The 12,433-nt window shown below is 42.9% G+C and overlaps 1 protein-coding gene across 2 annotated transcripts in view; it reads right to left on the reverse strand.

The window, feature by feature from the left end:
* The window catches only part of tncb (tenascin Cb), a 47,249-nt gene extending 37,639 nt beyond the window's left edge, over positions 1–9,610 (reverse strand). For both annotated transcript variants that reach the window (XM_086112011.1, XM_086112012.1), the window contains exon 1: positions 9,330–9,610. The gene's annotated coding sequence lies outside the window, so the exon portion shown is untranslated. The remainder of the gene's footprint in view (positions 1–9,329) is intronic.
* Between the last annotated feature and the right edge of the window lie 2,823 nt (positions 9,611–12,433).

The following is a 12,433-nucleotide window of genomic DNA, read 5'->3' on the forward strand; positions in this document are numbered from 1 at the left end:
GTGCTCCACTGTGTACAAATTGTGAGAATATAGCGTTCGAGGTCAACCAAGCATATACTGAAATGAAACTTTGAAACATGATAATATTAAGTTTGTCTTTCTCCATCACACGTCCACTTCACAGGCATATATATGGCATATACATGAGTACGTCCACCTCACGGGGAAGAGGTCGTGGGTTTGAATCAAATCCTGGCCTCATAAATATATTCAACGTCAATGTTGCTCGTCTTTAACGTGCCGGGTTGAGTGGTTTTCGCCATGCAATTACACATAAAGTCAACGTTATTCGTGTTCCGTGTGAATGGGTGCAAATCCGTGATGATACATTTGACGTGACGCCAGTGAGGACAAGCACCTGCAAAATCGCTAACTCGCTCATTCGCTTGCATTGGAAAATTTGACATCAAAGTGATATTGCGGCGTAACAGCCAATCAGCAACGAAAATGGATTTACTACAACTCTTGCACACTCACACACACACACACACACAAACACAAAACAATTTACACACAAACAGCATGGTGAAATAAACAATGTAGGATGCAATAATAATTGCAGGTCTATGGGCACTGAGGTCTAAGTTTTAGCACAACCACTCAATCACTTGATTGACTGGGATTGTTCAAACTTTTTTTTTCTGTTGGAGGACACTCTCCTCTTCTCTGCATGAAAGAAACCCCCGTGTAGTTCCCCCAAAAATAAACAGGCACGAGACACATGGGGCCAAGTGATATTTCCCATTCGGTCTGAAGGGTCAAGGTGAGAGAAGGCCTTTAACAGCAGACTACGGATGGGTAGGAGGTGGGCAATACCAGTCTAGGCACTGGTTGCCAATAAACCGTACATGCACGCAAAGAACTATTCTTCACACTCACATTCACGCCGAAGTGCAGTTTACAAACAGATGTGGACACTGTTCTATTAATTTGACACACCCAGCAATTTTTAAGCTTCTGAATGATCTCCAGACAGACTTGGAGCCAGTCATTTCAGACAGTCGGCGACAATTGGTGCTGGCTTTTCCCAAAGCAGTTTTTTGGGTGTGCTTTCCAAAGTTTTAAACAAAGGGCTCTATATTCATAGACAGCGCAAGTTCACTCGAGCATACAAACTACCTCATCTTGAGGTGCAAGCCTCGTTTAGCGTGTTCAGGAATTTGGCTTATGATTCTTTGCCATGCTCGGCAATCCAGCGGGCGACAGGCATTTCATTCTCTACCCTGGCCGGCGCAGTATTGACGGGTTATCATGTCGGCCTCACAGTGCAGAGGTGCAGGGTTCGATTCCAGCTTCCTGGGTTTGCATGTTCTCCCCGCACCTGCGAAGGGTTTCTTCGGGTATTTTGGTTTCCTCCCACATTCCAAAAACATGCATGGGGGGTTAATGGAACACTCTAAATTGTCCCGAGGTGTGAGTGTGAGCGCAGATGGTTGCAGTCTATGTGTGCCCTGCGATTGGCTGGCAAACATTTCGGGGTGTCCCCGCCTACTGCCTGAAGACGGCTGGGATAGGCTCCAGCACCCCCCGCGACCTTTGTTTTCTTTAAAATGTGTGTGTGTGTGTGTGTGTGTGTGTGTGTGTGTGTGTGTATGTGCTTCAGCTTTATGCTGTCCTATGAGGACAAAGCAAAACAAAAACATGGGGATATTATGGCAGCCAGTATGTATAAGGATACAACAGGCACTGTTCCAGGGAGACATGCTCAGTCTTCTTGTCTCTACGTGAGACTAGACAAGGTGACAGATGAGCTCGGTGAGGAAAGATCCCATGGCTTAACCCACCAGTCTCACGATTAGACGGATAGAGATGAGCGCCTCCATGTTGGTTAAACTGTAAATGTGATCATGTAGCCTACTGCTGGGAGTGATGACAAAACGGACACGGGGGCAAAAAAAAATCCTCTCAGCGTCTCAATCGCTCACACACTGCGTCACTTGTGCTCACTAACACAGAAAAATCTAAGCATCTTAAACTTGGGATAAGATCAACTAAATGGCCCCCCAAAAAATTGCTTTGAGTTGCAGCTCAGGCTTTAGTTCGGGTTGGGTGGTTGGCTTTCTCACTTTGAAGGCTGGCTGCTCTCCACATGGACCCCTAAACAAGGCAACCCCGACAGGCTAGTGCAGCTGGGTGGAAAAATCTGGCTGCAGGATAACGCTTTATTCAGAAATAGTTGAAACAAACTTCTACAGATTCTGAGAAACATGGTTATTTTTATTCACCTACTAGCTGCTAGGTACTGCAGTACATGCAGAAAATCATCAATGTAAAGAGACTGAGAAAAACATATTTGGTGCAAAGAATGTGAAAATAGGGTGAAGTACCGGTATGTTTGATGGGTGTGAGAAGAGTTTAAAGAAAAAGTACAAAATCAATTTTGCAGAGACCAGGTGATGAGATAGGAAGGAAACAGCAAAGCCCGGCCATTGTGACTCCAGACACGAGCCATTGCCTCAAGTCCAAAATTCTCAGGAGCAATCTTACATATCATTTGCGGCTACATCTCGAGGAGACATATTTGTATTCTCGCTGTCAAGAAGATCTGTATTCATAATACAAGCATAAATCAGGATTTGTCTCAAACGCGGTCCGTCCCACATGTTCACACATTGATATTAGTACATTTCGTGAGACATATCCAAGATAAGTTATGAAACAGATATTGTTCTACAGGCCTTCTGCAGTAGACAAAATGGGCAGCTACAACGTGAAGATCTCTTGCAGGAACTAATGAGATCGATTCCATTATTCATATTGATGATTAGTCTTTTTAAAGAGAATAAAGTTGAGTTTTGAGTTAATTTTTCTACTGTCAGAGAGATTAACAATGGATTTATTATTGTGGTTGTACATTGCAATGTACGCACAACTGTACTGCATCATGCCAGTGCTGTGTCTAATATTTTTGACTCTTGCATAGCAAATTTAAAAAACAAAAAAACAACCACAGTCATAAAATATATTGTCATATCTGTCAGTTAAAAATGGAGCCTTGTTATTTTCAAAGGCTGTTTTCTGAAAAACAAAAATAAAATACATTTACAAACTATCAGTAGCTACGCAAGACTGCACATCTGATATCTGGACAACAAACAAACTGAATAATAGAGCGACCCAACCTAAGTGGTGGGTCAATGCTTGAAATATTCAGTAACTATAAACAACAACAACCCAACTTCCAGGATGTATCAGAAAAAGATTTGATCGGTTGCATTTTTTCTTTTAATTCCTCAAGCCGGCAGCCCGGTGGTGGACTGGCTTGCACGTCGGCCTCACAATGCAGAGGTGCAGGGTTCGATTCCGGTTCCGACCTTTTTGTGTGGAGTTTACATGTTCTCCCTGCGGCTGCGTGGGTTTTCTCCGGGTACTCCAGTTTCCTGCCACATTCCAAAAACATGCATGGCAGGCTGATGGAACACTCAAAATTGTCCCTAAATGTGAGTGTGAGTGTGGATGTTTGTTCGTCCATATGTGCCCTGCTATTGGTTGGCAACCAGTTCAGGGTGTCCCCTGCCTACTGCCCGAAGACAGCTGGGATAGGCACCGCGACCCTTGTGAGGATAAGCGGGTCAGAAAATGGATGGATGGATGGATGAATGGATTTCTCAAGCCTTTATCAAGCTCCCCTTGTCTTGTAGGTCACCCATGACAATAACTCAGTTTCCTTCAATGGTAGAGAATTCAAATCTGGGCCACGGTCATGACTAAATGTGGGATTATTGCCTGGAGCTCCTTCCTTTCACCTTGAGATGACATCATGCAGTGATGGGAAAGAGTCCCAACTACAGACTCTTGAATCATCGAACACGTTACTGCCTCCAATCATAACTTAAAAGCATGCCCCCCCCCTCCCCCCCAAAAAAACCGACTTATTGTCTGATAAATACAATGACCACAGTCAATGTGTCTGGAAAGTGAAAGAAAGCTAAAGCAGGTGAGTATTGATTTGGATCCTGCATCTCCACCAAGGTCATAGCTGGAGAGATAGTGAGTTGCTGAGGACAGCACTGTAACTGTGAGTTATGATAATCAAACCCAGAAATTAATTTCCAGGACGAGAACTATTGCTTGAGTCGACTGCTCCATCGGGATTGATGGCTGAGTTTTATGCTGCTTCTCAGAAAAGGTTTTTAACATTTTATCACCGCACGCTCTGGAGAGCACACGCCATTTTCCCTTTCTGGCTGTTATGACAGATGTGGCTGTCGCTGTTGTGCTGAACTACAAGAACCATTGAGAGCGGCATCAAAGAGATAACTGGTATGCTGACGGACAAAGTGATGCATTGCTGGAGAATACGACTGTGTACAGATTCCACGAAAAGGAAATGAACTGGGAAGATAAGGAATAGTTACAGCTAACTTACTGATTGTCTCTCCAATAATACAGAGAAAAATGAAATCATTCAAAGTGGTCATGGTTTCCAATAGTGATGAGCTCCATCATTGTCTTTTCATCTTTAATATCTGACTGGAGGCAGAAAGTAAAATAAGTTTACTGTCATGTTTCCTCTTATGAGGCCAAATAAATGATGATTTGGGAGGGAATGGTGTCGACAGATCCCATTGAACTCATCGGCTCTCAGCTCTGACCCCATTGGGTGATGACACAGATCAGAAGGGAGTAGTGGGGGTTCGTGTGTTCATAGCTGATAAGACCTGAATCCGCCGGAAACTGAAATGCCATGCGCTTTATGGAAAGTCACTGTCAAGACTGGGCCCTAATCGGCCTTGCGGAGCTGCTGGAGTGACAGAGAGCTTCGGTTAACATGCCTGATAGCATCCCCAAAAACTATTTCTCCAAGCGAAAGCAATTTTCGACTTTGACAGAAAGATATGGAGGCAAAGGATGTGAAGTGGATGGCAGCGCTCACCAGGTCAACCGTGCAGCAATCAGAGCTCAATCCCGTTTTGTGTTCTATTGTTATTTGGATGACTTCTTGCTGTGCGGCCCATCAATATTCTTTATGGCTCTTCCCCTGCAGTGACTCCGTCATCCGCTTCTGTTCTTGCTGGGTCCAGATGGAGAGGTTGGATGCAAGTCATTGTTCATCAGCTTTTTAGCATTACGGGATCCCGCTTTATTAGTCTATCCCCTGTGTGGGGCGCAGGCTTGGCAGCCTTGTGTGTAGCTTTTACACATCCACCTGCTGTTTTGTCCAAAAGCCTTGTAATTGGTCTGATCTTTGTTCTGCCCACTCCTTCTCCCAAGATTTCACGTTGCACTACATTCATGACAATAAAAATCTGGCTTGTACCTCGCTGCCTATTGTAACAAGCTTATGACATAAATTGATCTTGAAGGACTTGTTAGAATGTACCAGTGGGCATTCCTCCGCATAATAATGAGCTGCATTAATCTCAGAGAAGTTATTTTGCCTAATTGAAAGATTTAGGAGGTTTTAAGCTCAGACGAGTGTCTATAGGGCGTGAGTGGCAAGGGGACCCGATATAGTATCGATTTGCGTAAAAAGATCCTGTGGTATAGCTGACACGCTGAGAGATCCCATCTCATAATACACTCGCCGACCTCACTGCTTACCTAAAGAACAATTTTAAACTCTGCAAAAGAAAATGCCGCACTCAACGTAGACCCAGGGGTGTCAAACCCATTTTCGTCGCATGCCACATTGTAGTTACCATTTCCCTTGGAGGGCCATTATGACTGAAATCATATAAAAAAGTCAAGAATAACAGTTTATTCAACTATTGTTTAAGTTACTGTAATGAGGTGTTTGGCAACATGAAAACACTTCCAATGTCTCTCTTGTTTATTACATATGAAAATGTGAATTTCTGGTACGTATTTTAGCAAGCATCATGGAAGTTGCCATGTTTGATTTGCTTTCGCGGGCCACACAAAATGATGTGGTGGGCCAGATTTTGGGCCTTGACTTTGACACTTGTGATATAGACTATAATAAAGTTAGGATATGGACGCGAGAAGGACTTGATGGGGGGGGGGGTTCCGTTTTAGCATGTTATATTTAATACTTGTTCAATACTTCCATTCAAACTAGACAGCGGGAGTAATTCTCCTTCCTCTAGAAAGCCGATGAGTGAGTTGGCAGTGCAACTGGGACATCTGTTAGTCCTTGTCAGTGATGAAAGCCCAAAGCGTGTTGCGTGTCCCAATTGGGAGTGTCATGCATTCAGACACTTGTATGAGTCTTAATGACCCTAGTGTCTCAGGTCAGCTGCTCATTGGCTACCATTTGGCTTTTTTCTTCTTCTTTTTTTTTTTTTAAACATTTTTTTCCCCCAATTGAAGTTCTTTGCCCATTTCAAAAGAAGCCTCATCCTTTTCCAAGACCCCAATGGTGTAGAGTAGACATTCTAATGTGTGAGGTCACCAGTGGAGGCACAGTGTCACAGTGAAGAGTCTAACATATGTGTTCATCTGTTGGCCGCAACCAATGGTGGGCTGACCAACACAAAGCAATCCTGAATACCAGTGTTTCAAGGATTCTTCTCTTTTTACTTGACACAATAGCATCAGAGGTACATTACAAGCCATCTGGGATGGTTTAAACACAGAGATGCATTTTTTGGATGGCAGGGGCTAATCTGTGTTGCTCTGGAAAAGTAGTTATATCCCAAATCGAGACAGATTTAAATGATAGTTATAGGCTACTCTTAAATGAGCCCGGGTTTATGAATCGGTAATCTGTGAATTGTCCTGCTTACCAAGAAGATATTTTTGACACTACTGAGCATTTTTTTTAATATGTCAATGCATACTGTTTTGTAATTAAAAGAAATAATATATTTATATAACATCATGACATACTTTCACGGCGTCTATTGTCCTTTAGAGCCTTAAAAAAATACAAATCTCCGGAGGAGCATTCCACTCCGCTTCTGGTGTCTTCTAATTTCCCAGTTTTCTGTAGTACAGAAAAATATTTATTTTTGAGGTCTACACTGAGGACAGCAGATACTCAACTTGTAATCGATCAAGCACATTTCCTTACATTGAACCTCTGTAAAATCGCTATGATCTCACTGTACAATTCTACCAAAAACACAAATAACAGAAGTTCCACTATATGTACATTTCATCTCAAGTTTACTGTCGTTTGGATCTTGTGGTATCCATGTTCTATGGCGACATCTGGCCCACAGGTGGTCATATTTAAAGCAACAGTATCGTCCAGGTGAAATTATGCAAACAACCTCACCAGAAATCACATCAAGTTAGGTTCTATTTCAAAGAATGCTGCTGAATGTACCGTATATGCAAGTCAATGTTTTTTCTTCACGGGGCTGATCCAACCTCATCACTCCTGAGTCGTTCCGATCGTGAGTGTTCATGAATATCTACAATTACTGTTTGTGCTCCATCACCAGTCAAGGAGCTAAGTGGGGTTAAAACCGCCCTTTCATAGAGCTTTGTCGGGCACCGGGCATAGGGAGCCAACAGCTGTACAAACAAAGGCCCATTTCCCACTCAAGGTTATGCTGAGTGTCATTGTCTGACAGCGGCTACTCACATGTGTAGCCAAACAATCCTAAAAGACCACCTATGAATGGATAGCGCATATGCTCGACTGAATTTATCCCTATGTGAGCACGGTCCCACGACAATGTTGCTAAAAAAATAATGTTGTAAAGTTACAAAAGAAGCATCAGATGAATTGTACTAAAGCTTCACTGGGACTTTGATTTGTAGCTGATGAACACTGACATGCTCCTTTCTTGTATTTGGAGCTCCTCATCATACATAATTAGCATGCAAAACACAAAGCTCTGCTATCCTGTGGGTCTCTTCCATCACTTCCCCCCCCTCCTATTATTAGGAGGCTCACACTTTTAACTCTCTTACCTTTACTCAGATTTTTCGCAAAGAGCTCCGGAACAGTAGAAGCTATAATACAAGTGTTTTTACAACGTACTTTTCATCTGCAATGTTGGATTCCAGATACTGATACTAAAACTAAACCTACGTACTATAAAACACACAGAAAATGTATGCAGACAAATGAAACATAAACGACGACATTGCATAGTATGTTCACTAGACATGATAGCCATGTAATTGTGAAATGTAAAGTTCGTTTGCAAATATATGTTGCCGACAACCAGCCACTTCATTCCTTGTCAGCTATGGTACAATATCCCTATTTGCACCCACATTAGCATTCAGAATCATCTTACGAGTCTTTCTGACCACAGTGGACACTCCTCTGCAAATGTATGCAGAATATTTTCTTAAGTCTCAAAATGTACAACATTAAAAAAAAAAAAAACACACACTAAAACCTGATGCATACAATTAACCCAACTGATATCTACTGGCACATCCCTATAGTTGGTTCACAAATTCAAATAAGCGTTCTTTCTATGGGACTGAAGTCACTAAGAAATGATGCTGATGCTGGAATTGGAGAGAGAGAATCACACTGAAAGAACAGTCAGTGATTGTGTGTGACTGTGTGTGTGTGTGTGTGTGTGTGTGTGTGTGTGTGTGTGTGTGTGTGTGTGTGTGTGTGTGTGTGTGTGTGTGTGTGCGCCTATGAAGGTGGCAGTTTACAGCCCGCACTGTCTATGCTGGAGATCTGAGAGTGGAACCAACCGACAGCATCTAATGTAAAGCAGCTGTCTGTTTCCTGGGTAACACAAGCCCACTGTCTGCTGCCATGTACCATAAAGTACACATCTGGACGTACTCTGGACAACACACTTGGGCACACTCCCACACTCACACGCGAACACCACACCTACAGCGGCACTCTCGAATATTTCCCCAACCTTGAGATCAGCTCATGTACTCCATTAACACCGTAGCTTGTTCATACGTTTTCAAAGACATCACCCTTGAAATTGGTTTTGACGATGTGACAAGATGAAAAAAGTTGATCAGTAAAAAGTTAACACCCAGGTGTGTGCGGCTAGAATCTCGATTGGCTATAACATAAAAATGGATGACTGAAGTCTCATTTTGCAAAAGATTTCATTCAACATTCCTCTCTGGCCTCTGGCATCAGTCATGGCGACCCGATCGTCCAAACAAGCAGCCAATTAGCTGGCCATCGACAGAATATGCAATCTCCTCCTATTTTGGTAATATTGGAACCAAACAGCTCTGCTAACTACACCATTGCACATAAGACAAATTACTTACTCATAAAGGAAGCAAGGAAGCTGAATAATTCATTTAAAAAAAAACAGACAAGGATTGAGAGTAATGTTTTAATATTAACCTTCACTGAAGTGATGATAAACAGAGTTTGTGGTCAAAGCAGTGCGATGTGTCAACTTTGCGAATAAATCCAATAAGTCAACCAATTCGGCTTTTTGTCCATACAGGTAAAGAAGACAACTTACCTTCTGCACAACACCCACTCTTCACTGATTTGTGAATCTTTGCCCAAGCAGTAGTGAACAGCTTATCAGCCAAGCCTGTTATCAGCAGTCTGCACCTCTCAGAGCACTGACAGCTTTGTCATCATCTTGCTTCTCTCTCCTCTCTTTGAGTGTTTACTGGAGTCTACCAAGAGAGTCGGCTGATGTTGTGCAGCCAGTGAAGGGAGAGAGAGAGAGAGAGAGAGAGAGAGAAAGTGGGTGAGAGAGTGAGAGAGTGTGCGTCTCAATGAGAAAGAAAGAGAGAGCAAAGAAGGAGAGAATTCCCTTTCGCTCAGAGTGGACCCTCTGCAGTCAGACTCTACTCCCACTTACTGCTCTCTTTAACGCCCCCCACCCATTCACCCTCTTCACAGCATTGTGACTGAAAGCAAAAGAGCTGAAACGGGATGCCTCAAGGCTGGGGGGGGGGGGGTGAGAGAGAGAGAGAGAGAGGGATAGAGACGGACGATAGGGGGTGGGTGTCTGTGGTCCATTAGCTGCTAATTGTAGCGGCGAGCCAATAGAAAGTGAGATAAGAGTGAATGCACACCCAACATTAGCATAGTGTTTAAGGATGTGAGAGCAGTGACTGCAATGAGACAGCATCAGCTCAATTCAAGAGGGGGTAGAGCTTTCCCTGAGACAAAGTAACGAAAGATTTACTGGACTAAAAAGAAAAGGTGACATTTGTTTTTTTTTTTGCCCAATCCCACCAAAACATGGCCCTGTTAATTTGACTGGAATTGAATTTGACTCCGGAGTAACTACTGACTGCAGATCTACAAATAATTCTCTGAACTGACATTTCTCATGCTCACGTATGTAAGATGAACACATTTTGTTAAGCAGACATTTTACTTTGTTTTATGACATGCAATTCAATTAATCAAAGACGTTGTCAATGACATGATAGACTGAATAACCAAATTGCCAAACTCTTGCTGAGGTAAAAACACGATGACAGGAAATCATAGATAGCCAGATAATTAAATCTTTGCATCGCGGCCGCCCTCTTATTGGATCTCTATGTCACGGTCGCCGGCCATTCATGCAACTGTAGCCGGTCAAATGTTAATCCGATCCGGCCAGAGATGCAGCTCGACGTTGCGGTGCATGTGGCCCTTTTGAAAGCGTCAATTTGAGATATGCATCTGCTTGACAAGCCCCTCGGGTCAGCTTGGCAAGATTTCAGAGTAGGACCTATTGAGGATATGCGTGCAGAAAATGGATGGATGGATGCTGACCCTTCAGCCAAGTGCGGCCATTTAGCGGGCCTCCTTTTGGGATAAGTGGTGCTGGGCGTAGCCCCTGGAAGTGGACTTGGAAAAAAATAAAAGTTAAAATAACCCTTATTGATTGAAATTGAATATAGACTGTAATGACCTTTTAGCAATTTAGCATACGAAAATCCTCGCGGAACACATTGTGTTCATATAATAATAAGCACTATATTTTAAGAGTGCTAAGAGTGCAGTTACTTTTTTCCCGATTTCTACAAAAGAAACTGATCAAATTGAAAATGCAAGCTAATATTTTTTTGGAGTGAAAAATGGGCCATCCCGGCCGGGCGATCCCTTTAAACTTTCACCCTACCTTTTAGTTTGTGACAAATTGGCTCGACTATCAATGTGTAACATGTAGTTTTACTCTACACATTCCTCGTTTGGAAAAACCTGCGCAAGGTTTTATACCTCGTGCGGGCTGGTTTGGTCGACATTTTTTCAATGTTGGACGGACTCAGTGCGTCTTTTGCCTCCCGTGCTGCGACTGTCCATGCCGTCCGTGTTCAATGGCAGCTCATAAAAAAAAAAAAAAAAGGGACCTTAATAAGAAATTCAATTGTTTTAATGTATAAACGTAAAGTGCAGATGAACAAATGACCAACATTTGTTTATATTGCTGTCTACACTTCATAAAGTGTTATAATATGTGCCATGTCATCTGCCATCTAAATGCCATCTAAAATCGGAAAGGGGGTTATTGTTCCTGTCATCTTGTTCTCTTGTGTGTGTAACTTGTCAGTGCCGCATGTCAATTTGAAGCTATAAAAACAAATGTTCTTCCAACTGGCTTTTATCATTTCCACTGACAAATGCAGCACATGTTGATAAATGCTGGTGCTATGTGACTGATGATCCGTACTGAACGTCTGTGTGTGTGTGTGTGTGTGCCCGCGCGTGTATGTGATGAAGGTTCCATCTTGGATGAGTAGAGCTTTTCTCACCAGGGGAAATGATCCTCATCTTGTTGCAGAGAGCTGATGTAGCCAGTCAGGCAGAAAAGATCCCCTCTAATCCTATATACAGCACAATGACACATACGAAGCGCAGCTTTTGGGTAATAAACAAAACAAAAAAAAAAAGCATTTAATGACTTAAGGGGCACTGAATTCATTTTCGACCCAACTCCCCCCAAGGGAGAAGGAGGGTATCTATACTCTGGGCGAAGTATCGTGTTTCATGAATTCTGGCTATAATGATATCATTTAGATGAGATGATGGCTTGAAAGCTGTCTATGGAGAGCACCTGTTTTAAAAGAGTGTCAGTGTAGAGTGCCTGCATCACACCATCTGTTCCTCTTCTCACCTTCCTCGCTCTCTCTCTCTGTCTCCCCCCCCACCCCCCCACCACCACCACTCTCCCTCCCTCCCTCCCTCCTTCACAGCCTTGCAAAGCCTAAGAGGGAATTGCTGTGGGAGTTCTCCACCTCCCTGTTTATGGAAGCGTACCTGTACACAGATTTTCACCTATACAGTCCTGAGAAGGTTTGATTTCCCATGACAGCCCCGGAACGTGCACCACGCTAGTCATCGAAATTCTTGAAAGAACCCATTTCTGTTCCAATAAAGCCCAACAGCTTTCAATTTTTCAAGTGTCATTCAACAGACGTAGACATTCACAACATTGAATGAAAGTGCAGATATCATCCCAATTTAGATCAACAGCACGTTCAACTGTTTTACAGATGAACATCCTGCATTTGCCTTGTTTTGCTTTAAAGACGTCTACGTTATTCAGGTCTGTTCATTCCACAAATCCACCATGGAAAAAAAGTGTATGTCTTGTAGAATCCTTTTTGGAACTTG

This window comes from Hippocampus guttulatus, chromosome 5, assembly GCF_054856545.1.
Source record: "Hippocampus guttulatus isolate MCC_2025c chromosome 5, RoL_Hgut_1.0, whole genome shotgun sequence".
Taxonomy (NCBI): domain Eukaryota; kingdom Metazoa; phylum Chordata; class Actinopteri; order Syngnathiformes; family Syngnathidae; genus Hippocampus; species Hippocampus guttulatus.